The following is a 12,742-nucleotide window of genomic DNA, read 5'->3' as shown; positions in this document are numbered from 1 at the left end:
GAGCAAGTGATGAACTTGCCTTTCTTGACTGCAAGATTATGCGGTCAAGGTCTTCGATACGCAATAACTCCAAATTCTGAAATAGCATCATCGTCCGGTAAGGACGATGTTTAAAAGATTGGCAAGGATGCAATAATGCATAAGTATGAGATGCAATCGCTCTAAGCGTGACTTAACCCCGATGATTTAGGATTAGTTAGTTGAAATGATTTGCTTAGGGTGTGTTGCACTTTTAGATGGTTCACAGACAAGGTTCTTATTTAGGTTTGATTACTTGGTATTATAAATAAGTAGTAGAATGTATAATAACAATCAAACACACCAAGATATAGTAATTGTAAAATAAATGAAGAGCAGTTGTCAATTTTAAGTCCTGCAGTGCATGATTGATGGTTACTTATTATATACTTCAAAAGAATAACTTTTGAAGAACATGTTCTTTAATAATGAACAAGTATGATAATTAGGTTGGTGGGGTTCTATGGTTGACTATGGTTTCTACTAGTTTCTGGAGTAAGTAGTAGATGGATCACAACCTAGTTGGATTTATCAACACCTAGAGCTTGTAAGGTTGAATTAAGCCTGGGCATTCTAAGCAATTATTTATACATGATTGCTATCTAGGTTGGTATATCTTATGGTGATAGCTGGCTATTGTTTATGGGTCCTATTAGGCAGGGTTGATGATGATTCTCTATTTATTTCAAAAGAATAACTTTTGAAGAACATACTTCTTAAGTAATAAGAAGTATCTCAATTAAGGTTGAGATTGTCTAGGGTTTGCTATTGGATCTACTAAGTAGAGAATAGTTGGTTCCTAAATACGATAGTTTATAAATATCTAATACTAGTAGGGTTTAGTGGGTATGAGCATGTAAGGTCTAGTACTAGACATGGTTACTATTAGGATTGATCACAATGGTGTGATGCTAAATGAGTTGATTAGGGTAAATGACATTGGGAAAAGAAACTAGGGTTAACACCTAGGTGGTCCTTGATCATTTAGGTTTTATTGGTATGCATACATGGAATACCAACTTATTAGTGATAGGGCTTCTATATTTTATATGGACGGGGTCATGCATTGAGTTACTAGTTATGAATCTATAAATGCAAATGAAGGTACACAATTATATTTCATAGGTCCTAAGGTTTTAGGGTTTCACACAAAATGGTGGAGTTAGTATTTTATTCATAATAGAACTATAACACTTTATACCATATTTATGTTTAAGGAGTTTATTTATCGGGTTTTAGGGTTTTCCTAAAGTATCAAATTGTTTTGGAATTAATTTACTACTTTAAGTTAGATAAGAGATTCATAAAATTATAACTAAGTACTCTAATATAATTTAGAATTAGTTTATATTTATTCTAGATTATGTGGATTTTACTTGACTTTCCTTAATTAAAATAATATATTAATTTTATAAAAAAAATAGACACATAATCGCATGTACTAAAGATAGACTAGTTAACTTAGAGTAGAATGGGCTAATTAGCAAATACGGTACACCCAATGGATTGTTGAATTGGTTAGAGTTAAATGGGCCTATTAACACACACGCACACAAGGTTGGGTTATCGCACACGTACACGTATACGTACGAGAGTAGGATAGATCGTTCCCCTCACGGCCTCACGTCTCTCGAGCCTGAACATGACCCCCTCTCGATTCCCCTCTCTCCTGCGACCTCACATGGCGATGCGCCCGTCGCCGCCTTGATTCCGGCCACCTCCGCCGCAGATTCTTGCCGGCGAGGCTCCGCCTCGATCTCCTTCATCGAATCCCTGCCGCCTCGACGCTCACTCGCATTTGTGCTGTCAGGACACGCGCGCGCTTCCGCGACTAACTCTAGCCTGCAGGTTTGGCGCGGTTGCCGGCACTGCTCTGCCACGCCGGCTCCTCCCGGCTCCTCCCCTCCGGCAACCTCGCCTCCTCTTCGATCTCTAGCCCTAGCTCGAGCACCTGGCGAGTGTGATGCTGCCCCCGATTTGGTTCTCCTTGGGGAACCCCAAGTCTTGTCTCACCCGACCGTGTCGTGTCGCTCTTTGACGGCCTCTCTCGGGTTTTCCTCCATCTCGTCTTCAACACCCTCGACGCCGGTGGAATGGCAATGGCTGCAATCCCGATGTTCATGTCTTGCCCCATTTGGTAATGTTACTTGTGGTGGTCGTGGTGATGTACTAATGCGGTGGTGGTTTCTTGGTGGTGTGTTGGTGGGTTGATGCCGTGGTGGTGTTGCTCTGATGTGGTGCTGCTGCGACAACATTTCTTTGCGGCTCGCTGCAGCCTCGACGCCGCCGTGGACGCAACCCCGGCATCGACTACTTTGTCTTCTGCTACTACTGCAAATGTGAGCCAATCCTCCACACATCTCTGCCTAAGATCATGTAATGGTGACCTGCGTTTGTGTGGAAGAATTACTGTCGTGGTTGATCTACTTCTGACCAAATACTTATGGTGGTGAACTGGTGATGGCCTAGTTGCTAGTTATTTGTTACGGGCAGTATTATGTTTTCTAAAGGATAATTGCTAACTAGACTATGAATTGTAGTACTGCTTGTATATCACTTGGTTGACTCGGGAGTTTCCTGGACTGCAAGTAACATACTAGAGCTTGATAATTATTGATCTATTTGCTCAGTTTCATTGCTATGAATTGTGCCCTCATTTGGATGATGCACACATCCCGGACATATATGACTTGCTTTGGTAGATTGATACTTTGTTTAACTCCTAGTGGAGATTACACTTGCAAGATATGAATGGTGTTGCTCACTTATCGATAATTTATTTGATGACTTGATTGTGAGCTTAAAAATTGGTTTGCTTCGATAATCATGTGCATTTGAGGTTGTTGTTGTAGTGCGGATATATGTTTATGCCCGGTTGAATATGTCCTGGTGGTTTGTGTTATTATAAGTGTGCTTGGTGTCAGGTGACTTGAGCTAGTCAACTACCCAATTAGCTGATAGGTGTAACATGCTTAATTTGGTGCCTCCATTTGGATGATTACTCATCCAAGCACTGGTGATTTTAGTAGTGCCTTATTTTAGTCAAAACTGAATACACACTGTATTATTAACTAAATGAATTCACTGGTAGGCGAATTTGTCTATACTCAAGTTCTAGTTTGAGCTGCCTGTGGTAGCTGGTGTTTGGTTTAATTAACAAGTTGAGTTTAGGTTAACCAGATATACATCTTCTTGTGTATAGATGGTTGATTGGTCTACTGGATGGCTTAATTGCATGCCTCACATGATTAAATCATACTTCTGTTTCTCTGACTAGTAATAGCATGAGTCATGTGGCTTTTCTACTGGATCCCAAATGATCTAAGGATCCTCTGATCATTTGTAAGTGTGGAATATCAACTATTTGCATGTGGTTGTGCAAAGTGAGTGTGCTACCAGATTCATCTATATTATTACTTGGTGGCTTTTATTCAGGGATCTTGTTGCCTCACAGATGGTCTCTCTCTTAATGGCTATTACTTGATAAGAACAGATCTTATGCTTGATATCTTGGCCCTGCCTATGATGCAAAGGCTGAGGCAAAAATATTGGATAGGAACAGATACTACTTGTACCTTCTTTATTTATTTATTCTCCAGGATGATTTTTGCATAGCACCTCTATGCAAGGCTGAGAGAAAAATCCTTCTAATCCTCCTAGGTGAAAACCTTGTTGAAGGGTGGATGGATCTGATGCTTTGTATTCTTTCCTTTGTTTTGCCTGTTGCTCCTGGTACCTTGGCCTCTTGACTTGGAAAGAAACATCTTCTACGGTGGACAGCCTCCTCCTCCTAGCTTGTTTGTGCTTGTTCCGGGCTATACGGTTGTGTTCTTGCTTGTTCTAAGAATTTCTGGATAGCCACTGATGTGTGTGTATGATCAAAGGCTGTTGGTGTTGCCTTTGCCAAAGCCAAAAACAAGGATGCGGTCAGGTGCTTGGTTTGCTTTTATAGTGCTTTGTTGTTGGCTGTGTGTGTGACAACACATTAGCATGCGAGTGTGATAGTGCTTGCTTGCGGGTGGCCCCCTCTCCATGTGTATGTTAACAAGTTGGTTTGCTTCTCCTCCTAGTGCAAGCAACGTCAGCTTGCTCTTATCCTAGTTGGGCCTTTATTTTTGATACCGCCAAGTGTATTACTTTGATTAGCTGTGAGGTTACATGTATTTAAATTGATGGCTGAGACAAAAGGTGAGACTTGTTATTGAATATTTACGGCTATTGATTCATCTTGACCATCTAGTGTCAACGGTGAATTTCTTTATTTGAAACATGTGGGCTTGTTTTAAATAGGAACTTGACTAGGTTAGAGGGATTAATTAGTTGCCTTTGTTGCCTAAGATAAGTGGATCAAATACTGTTGCCCTTGTCCCTTATTTGATATGGATCAGATGTTGTCACTTGTCCCTGGTGCCTATTTGCTCATTGTTGCCTAATGATACAAAATGATCCATTGATCCCTCTTGTGATCCGAGAGATGATACATGATTCCCAAAGCTGCCTAGAAATTGAAATTGATCCCTCTAATCCACAATTTAGATATTAGGACAAGTTCCTAATGTCTAGTAGTTGAGTTCCAATATCAAAATGCCTCATCCTTGATGATGGCGACATTTTAACCATAACACAATTTATTTTCCTTTTGTCTATGTTTTATTTCTCTTATTGCAGGAAAAGAAAAATATTGGGACATTGGGAAGATGAAGATTTAGTTTAGGAATTCCTTTTTTATTCTTTTGTAATACAATTTTCTTTTTGTAACTTGAAATTTTTATTTCTCTTTAACGAGACTTGTAAATATTGGATGATAAAGGTTGTAATAAAGTTTAATTCATTTAATTGTTTTGAATTTTTACTTTATATTTGATCTCATATACTTTATGTGATATGATTATTGGGAAATTCAAATTCTTATATGAATTTTTATTAATCGCATTTGAATCTCTATTTTCCATATTTGAATTTGAATTCAAATTATTTCCCCCAAAACACATGAGTTCAGAAAGGTCATGTCGAAGTTTATTGCACCCACATCGAAGACTAACTCAATTCCACCGATGTAAGAGAAACCTCGATCCCTTTCACAGTTTTAAACAGAAGCGCGAAAATTCCTCGGATTTTCTATGCATGAATGCAATGCACACATCTGTTTCCTCTATTTTTGTAACCCCAATACCTGGGATATTACATCATCTCTGGACTGCGGGTCATAGCAGTAGCTAGATGGTTGTCTTCTTCACTTTATGCTTCATGTTTAGATCTTGTGAGCTGCCTATCATGATCAAGATCATCTTTATGTAATGCTACATGTTGTGTTTGCTGGAATCCGATGAATATTGAATACTATGGTTGAGATTGATTATATACTTGTCATATGTTATTTGTGATCTTGCATGCTCTCTGTTGCTAGTAGATGCTCTGGCCAAGTATATGCTTGTGACTCCAAGAGGGAATATTTATGCTCGATAGTGGGTTCATGCCTCTAGTAATCTGGGAGAGTGACAATAAATTCTAAGGTTGTAGATGTGTTGTTGCTACTAGGGAGAAAACAACAATGCTTTGTCTAAGGATAATTGTATTGTTTACTTTACACACTTTGCTTAAAGCAATAATCTGTTGCTTGCAACTTAATACTTAAAGAGGATGCGGACGCTAACCGGAAGGTTGATTATTAGTCATAGACGCAGTTGGATTACGCTCTATGTATCATGTTGTAATGCTCAAATGAATCTCATAGTAATCATCTTGTCATGTATGGTCTTTATTCTGTCAATTGCCCAGCTGTAATTTATTTACTCATCATGTTATCTATCTTTGTGGAGAGACACCTCTAGTGAACTGTGGACCCCGGTCCTTTCTTTTACACTGCAAATACTTTTTCTTGCCAACTTCCACGGCAACAACTCTTTTTCTAGCATCCACATACTGTTCTCTTTATTTCACTGCAAACAAAAATCTCTTTCCATACTATACGTTTAATCCTTTGTTTTCACTGTTCTCTTTATTTCACTGCAAACAAATATCTCTTTCCACACTATACGTTTATTGACAACCTCACTGTAAGTTGGGGCAAATTATTTTGGTTGTGTTGTGTGCAGGTTCCACGTTGTTGCTGACACTGATAGTGCGCCCTGCCAAAGTCAGCTACCAACACCTTCAGAAGTGATTTCTTTCTCCTACTGATCGATTAAACCTTGGTTTCTTACTGAGGGAAAACTAGCTACCGTGCTCATCATACCTTCCTCTTGGGGTTCCCCAACGGTATGCTCTGCACTCATCACACTACTTCCTCAGAATTGAGATACACTAATAAGGTCGTGGAGGTCTTCTTATGAGTCAACCCAAGTAGGCGTTGGATTTTCTACAACGTGCTGAGATGACTAAGTGCACTCATGTGTGCACTCCCATGGCTTCTTCTAACAAACTATCAGCTACAGATGGCACTCTATTGTCTTCTGATGACTCTACCGGCTATAGCAATATTGTTGGTCGGTTGCGTTACCTTATCCGGACACATCTAAATTTTTCATTTGCGGTGAATAAGGTGTGTCAATGTTTTCTTGCTCCTCGGTGTAGTCAATGGTCGGCAGTCAAATGTATTCTATATTATGTTCATGCCACTTTATCTCATGGTATGTTACTTCGGTCTGCTACCACTTTTCCAGAATTGTTGTTTGCCTTCTTAGCTGCAAATTAGGCTAACAATTTTGATGACCGGCGATTAACATGGAGCTATGCCATGTTTTATAGTGATAATCTTGTTGTTTGGAGTGCTAGAAAGTAGGCGGCAGTTTCTCGTTCCAGCATAGAGTCTAAATACAAGTCACTTGCTAATGCTACTCTCATTTGGGTGTAAGCTCTTCTTGTTGACGTTGAAGTTTCTCAGAGTAGTCCACATATATTATGGAGTGACAATATTGGAGCAACGTATCTCTCTTCCAACCCGACCTTTCATGCTCGTACTAAACATATTGAAGTTGATTTTCACTTTATTTGTGAACGGGTTGCTCAAAAGTTGTTTCAAATATGCTTCATCTCCTCCAAGGATCAGTGAGCTGGTATATTCGCCAAGCCTCTCCCTTTACCATTGTTTTCTGCTTGTAAACGCAATCTCAATCTCCGTGGCTTGGTTGAGATTGAGGGATGGTGATAAACTCTAGATATATTTGTATGGTAGTTGTATAAACCAATTGTATATGGCTTTTTTTGTACTATGCCTGTGCCCCTTGTACCTACTACATAATGGAACCACTGACCCATTGGTACCGTGTGGTACTTATCCCTAAACCCTAGCCTCATTACCGAGCATATTAGAGTGCACTTTACTTTGTCGCAATTTTCTAGAAGCAACTTTGATCATTGTCCTAGGGAAGCCAATGTGGCCACATGTCTTAGCTAGTCACTCCGAGGGGCCTGTGTCGATTGTTTGGCATGAGGAACCACCCGATTTTGTTATTTCTGTTATACGGTGATGTAACTCCGATTCCCAGTTAATAAAATCTAAGCAGAGATGACCATGTGTTTGCATCTCTGACCTCTGCGTAGGCTCGACTGAGTAGGCCTAGTTCGAACAAGACTCGCAAACATGAATTGATTAATGGAAAATTAAGAGGAGAAACAATAGCAGAATGGACTCTATGTGGCAGTCCCTCCGGTCGGATTAAATTGACGAAAGCTGGCAAGATGGAATAGCTTCCGTGTGTACGAACGCTGCATCGATTAAACACGATCAGAGAGAGTACTAGCTAGTAATGTCATATCAAGCTCTCAAAGATTAGTCTATCTCGATCCTTTATGACGCGTCATTGTCTACTTGGAACTTTACTACGGAGTAGCTGTGCAGGAAGGCGTAGGCCGTACGTACTGCGCCCACTGATAGCTTGACGTTTATATGAACCAAGGATAGAGTTCCACGCACGGCGCCGCCACAAATCGAATTGATTATTTCATATCTTTCGTGCACGAAAACTATCTCCAACCATAGCTCCATAGCTAGTACTCCCTCAACACAACGAAAAAAATCTCTTCCCCCAAAACGTTCCCCTCGCGTCACCCCCTCCCTCCAGGCGACCAAGGGGGCGAAGCCCTAGAGCGCCACCGCCCGGCCACCCCTCCTCCTTCTCCCCTCCTTGTCGGCCACAGAGGTGACGCCGGCCGAAGGCTGCGTCGCCGGTGAAGGGGGCGGCGGGGATTTCTTCCTTGGCATGTGATCCTTGCTCCGCGGCGCAGCAGCTTGGAGGCTGGATGCTGCGTGGCGGCCGCCATGGCTAGGGTGCTGCTCGGCGACTCCCTCCTACTCCGCCACCTCGGCCGCGGACTCCGGGGGCAGATGCGGCTGGTGGAGACCTAGGTGGGGATCTTTGGACACCGGAGCGGCGGCTCCGGGTGGTGGTGATGGCGCCGTCTTTTTCGCGGCGAGCGGCGGCCGTGTGTGGTGCGTGCCCGTGTCCTCGGCCGTGCGGGCGGCGGGGTGGCGGCGAACGTGTGGTGCGGCGCCCGGGGCTCTCCGTCGGCCCGCGGCGTCAGATCTGGGAAGATCTCCACCCCCGAACGTTGAAGCTCGCAGCTCTCGGCCCGATCTAGGCGCTTGTGGACGGGTGGTTGGTGGTGGGGTTGGTCGGGACCGGGGGAAACCCCTGACCGGTAGTGGCCACGATGTTGTCGACACCCCTGGCGCCGATTCCCTCCTTGGAGGCTTCGTTGAGTTCCCTTCTCCCTCGCCACCCAATTACCCCCTGCCCTGGGTGAAAACCCTAGTCCCTGCTTGGGCGGTGACGGCGTCACGATGTCGTTCCCCTTTTTGAAGGCGCCGTGTGGAGCTGCTGGGGTGGTTGGCAAGGTTCTTCTATCGTCGGTGGTGGTTCTTGGCGATGCTTCTTGCGCGGCGTCTAGCCAGGTCTGGAGGTTGCTCCACAAGCTTTGGCCTAGTGGTGGATGCTGCTCTTTCTCTGCTGATCCTCCTGGTGCGCCTTCGTTCATCAGCGTGCGTGTCCTCTAGACGGTGATGTGGGTTGGCAGTGGCCGTGGCGTGGCTTCTGGTGCGGTAGCTTGTCTTGGTCTCTCCTATGATCTTTGGGTAGACTCAGCTATAGTGCATTCTTGGGGGTACCTCTCTGCCTTCCGACGGTGCGGCGCCCTGCGATCCGGGGCGAGAGGGATGGGATCCCTCTTCGGAGTCAGAGACCGTGAGCTGGTCTTTTTCGCTCTTGTGGCAGAGATGCAAGCAGTATGCCCGCGGATGATGCTCCCTACTGCCCTTGCTTCTCCTGGTGTCGGCGTTCGAGAAGACGATGGACACGGCGTGTCAAGCGAAGCTCCTAGTTTTATCTTTTGTTAGTAGCTTATTTTTCTGTGTCCTGTAAGTTGTGTTTGCTATGTATGCACTCTGTATCTGCCGGTTTCGTGGCTTTATTAATTTAAAGTTGAGTTTAGACCTTAGGTTTAAAAAGTACCCTCAATAAATAGCATATACCTCAACAAATCGCTGCGGATCTCCATTGAAAATGCAACACCCCCTTGCAGTTCTCCTCCTAGTTTGCCTCTTCTTGTCATTCCATGAAAGCACTTGCTCCGGTGCTGGTGCAGGAACCAGCATCAACTACGCTAAAGCAGATTCACCACCAGCAGCTGCAGGAAGCAACTTCTCCTCCTGCCTCGTCTCCAACGGCGTCATCAACTTCTCGCTGCCCACGTCTCCGAGCTACGCCGCGCTCCTCAACTCCTCCATCTTCAACCTCCGGTTCACGCTCCCCGACGTCACCGGCCCCGCCGCCATCGTCTTCCCGGGGTCGAGGGATGACCTCCGGCGAGCAGTCCTGTGCGCGCGCGGCAGCTCGCTGGCGATCCGCACGCGCAGCGGCGGGCACAGCTACGAGGGGCTGTCCTACACCACGGAGAACCACGTACCCTTCGTGGTGGTCGACCTGGCAAACCTGAACCGCGTCCGGGTTGATTCGGGCTCAGCCACTGCCTGGGCCGAGTCGGGCGCGACGGTGGGCGAGCTGTACTACGCGGTGGGGCGGGCGAGCAGGTCCTTGGCGTTCCCGGCCGGGTCGGAGTCGACCGCCGGTCTAGGTGGTCTGGTCTCCGGCGGCGGGTTCGGGCTTCTGTCCCGGAAGTTCACGCTCGCCGCCGACAACGTTTTGGACGCAGTGCTAATCGACCCGAGCAGCCAGGTCCTTGACCGGAGCTCGATGAGCGACGATGTCTTCTGGGCCATCCGAGGCGGCGGAGGCGGGAGCTGGGGCGTGGTGTACGCTTGGAAGCTCCGGCTCGTGCCGGTTCCTGCCAACGTGACCGTGCTCACCGTCGGCCGGACCGGTCCGATCGAGCTCGTTGCCGAGCTGGTTCACAGGTGGCAGTATGTTGGGTTGGGCCCGATCTGCCAGATGAGTTCTATCTCTCTGCGTACGTACCCACCGGATCATCGAACGGCAACGTCTCCGTGACGTTCCAAGGCCAAGTTTTACAGTCTAAAGAGAAGGCCTTCTCGGTGCTGAACCAAAGCTTTCCTGAGCTGAGTCTGGCCGAGGCAGACCTGTCGGAGATGAGTTGGGTCGAGTCGGCGGCGTACTTCGCCGGACTGAGCACGGCGGACGACCTGCCGAACCGGCGCCTACAAGCAAAGCAATACTCCAAGGCCAAGTCGGACTACGTGCAGACGCCGATCTCGATGGGCGACATGGTCGCGATCGTCCGGTACCTGTCGACCGGGCCGACCGGGTCCATCCAGCTAGACCCTTACGGCGGAGCCATGGCGCGGGTCGGCAGAGGCGAAACGCCGTTCCCGCACCGGGCCGGAAACCTGTACAGCATCCAGTACGGCGTGAACTGGGACCGGTCGCAGGTGCCCCTGGCAGAGGAATACATCGGGTGGCTGAGGTCGTTCTACGGGTATATGGCCCCGTATGTGTCCACGGATCCCCGCGCCGCGTACGTCAACTACCTGGACCTCGATCTAGGCGTGAACAACTGGACGCGCAGCGCCGGCGGGTCGTCGGCAGGAGCGGTAGCTCGCGCGAGGTCGTCATTTGGGGCGGCGTACTTCGGGGAGAACTTCGGCCGGCTCGTCGTGGCGAAGACGAAGGTCGATCCTGACAACGTGTTCAACAACGCACAGAGCATCCCTCCCCTCGCACAGAGCAGCTGCTGTTGATTTTACTGTCAGAACATCAGCGAGACACTGCACCGAAATAAACAGCGGAACCTGGCCCGTTGGAAGCCTCTGAAAGAAGCGCTCCGTATGTTGTGGACAGTGGACTTGTGGTTTCCTTTTGTTTTGGTGCCATTTTTACCAACAATGCTACATCTACGGACTTTTTCTACGGGCCAGACTTACGGACAAGTCGTGGTTCAGTCTGATTGGTGAGGCTGCAGCGGTTGCTCCGATTTTTGCTCACCCAACTTCACCTTTGATCGACACATCAGTCCGTAAGTCATGTCCGTAACAAACCTTCATGTAACTCTAGCATTATTGCATTTTTACTGCACATTTTCTTGTCACCTGCTATCAACGATAACCAGGCAATTCTATTTTTTTTTGAGCTGGAAAACAACTTCCATTAAGGCACAACAAGATCGTTGGCCACAGCAGACATTACATCAGGAGGTAAATCGTTCAACCAGTGTCCAGAGGTACCCTGGTTCATAGAACCACCCAACGCAGCCAGCTTATGAGCTGGGATATTACAGGCCCGGGGACAATACTCAACACTGAAGCTACAGAAGGCTAAATGCAACAAAAATTTTGCTTGTCTAACGAGCTGTCCAAGCCTGGAGAGGTCGAGTGAGTTTGAGCACATTGCCAGCTTGAGCTCAGTGCAATCGGTGGCGAAGATTACTCGGCCGATACCCAGCTGCTCCACCATGGGGATTGCCTGGACAAGAGCCTCGAGCTCAGTCTGCAGGGCATCCGTCGCCCTTGGAATATGCCCACATGCCGCCACCACAAGGTCACCAGAATGGTCCCGAGCAATTGCACCCCACCCTCCAGCAAGGAGTTCAGGGATGAACGAGCCGTCAACATTAATCTTGACAGTATCAGATGGTGGCGGTATCCAGCAGGGTGCGGTTATGGATCTGGGGCTCTGAGTCTTGACAAGCTGAGTCTTCCACTCTGCCAGATGGTGCAAGACAGTATGCGCAAACTCACCAGGCTTCATCCTCCTCTCGTTGTGGTTTTGCTTGTTTCTCTCCCGCCACCAGCACCACAGTAAGGCAACCACTTTGAGCTTCACATCATGCGCCAGCGTCAGCACCTTTTCCAGAAGCTCAAGGGGAGATGGGCAAGAACAGAGTTGCAGCCGAACCTCCTCCAGATCGAGTGCACGCCAACAGTTTTTGGCTTCTTTGCATCGCAAGAACAGATGGCCGCCATCTTCGAAAAGTTTGTTGCATACCACACATCTGGTGTCCAACTCAACTCCACGCCTCGCGATGTTCATATGCAAAGGGTGGCTGTTATGGCCAAATCTCCACAGAAAGTGGTGAACCTTGGGAGGGCAATTGATTTTCCATATCCTCTTCCACACATTCTGCTTCCAATCCCTGTTTCTGTTGTCAGAACTTTCAGGAGAGCATCTATGCTTCATCAGGAGTTTAACATGGAGTTTGTAAGCCGACTTCACCGTAAATATGCCACGACTATCCAAATGCCAGGCCAGAAAATCTTCAGCATCGTCAACAAGGGGAATAGCCAGGATGATAGCAGCATCCTCATCGCAAAAGA

At 46.6% G+C, this 12,742-nt stretch overlaps 1 pseudogene; it reads left to right on the top strand.

The window, feature by feature from the left end:
- Positions 1 to 8,800: 8,800 nt before the first annotated feature.
- On the top strand, positions 8,801 to 11,170 carry LOC124654144 (annotated as a pseudogene).
- The last annotated feature ends 1,572 nt before the right edge of the window (positions 11,171 to 12,742 follow it).

The sequence above is a fragment of the Lolium rigidum genome, chromosome 1, assembly GCF_022539505.1.
Source record: "Lolium rigidum isolate FL_2022 chromosome 1, APGP_CSIRO_Lrig_0.1, whole genome shotgun sequence".
Taxonomy (NCBI): Eukaryota; Viridiplantae; Streptophyta; class Magnoliopsida; order Poales; family Poaceae; genus Lolium; species Lolium rigidum.
Note: the sequence above shows the minus strand (reverse complement) of the source record. Positions and strands in the feature narration are given on the sequence as shown.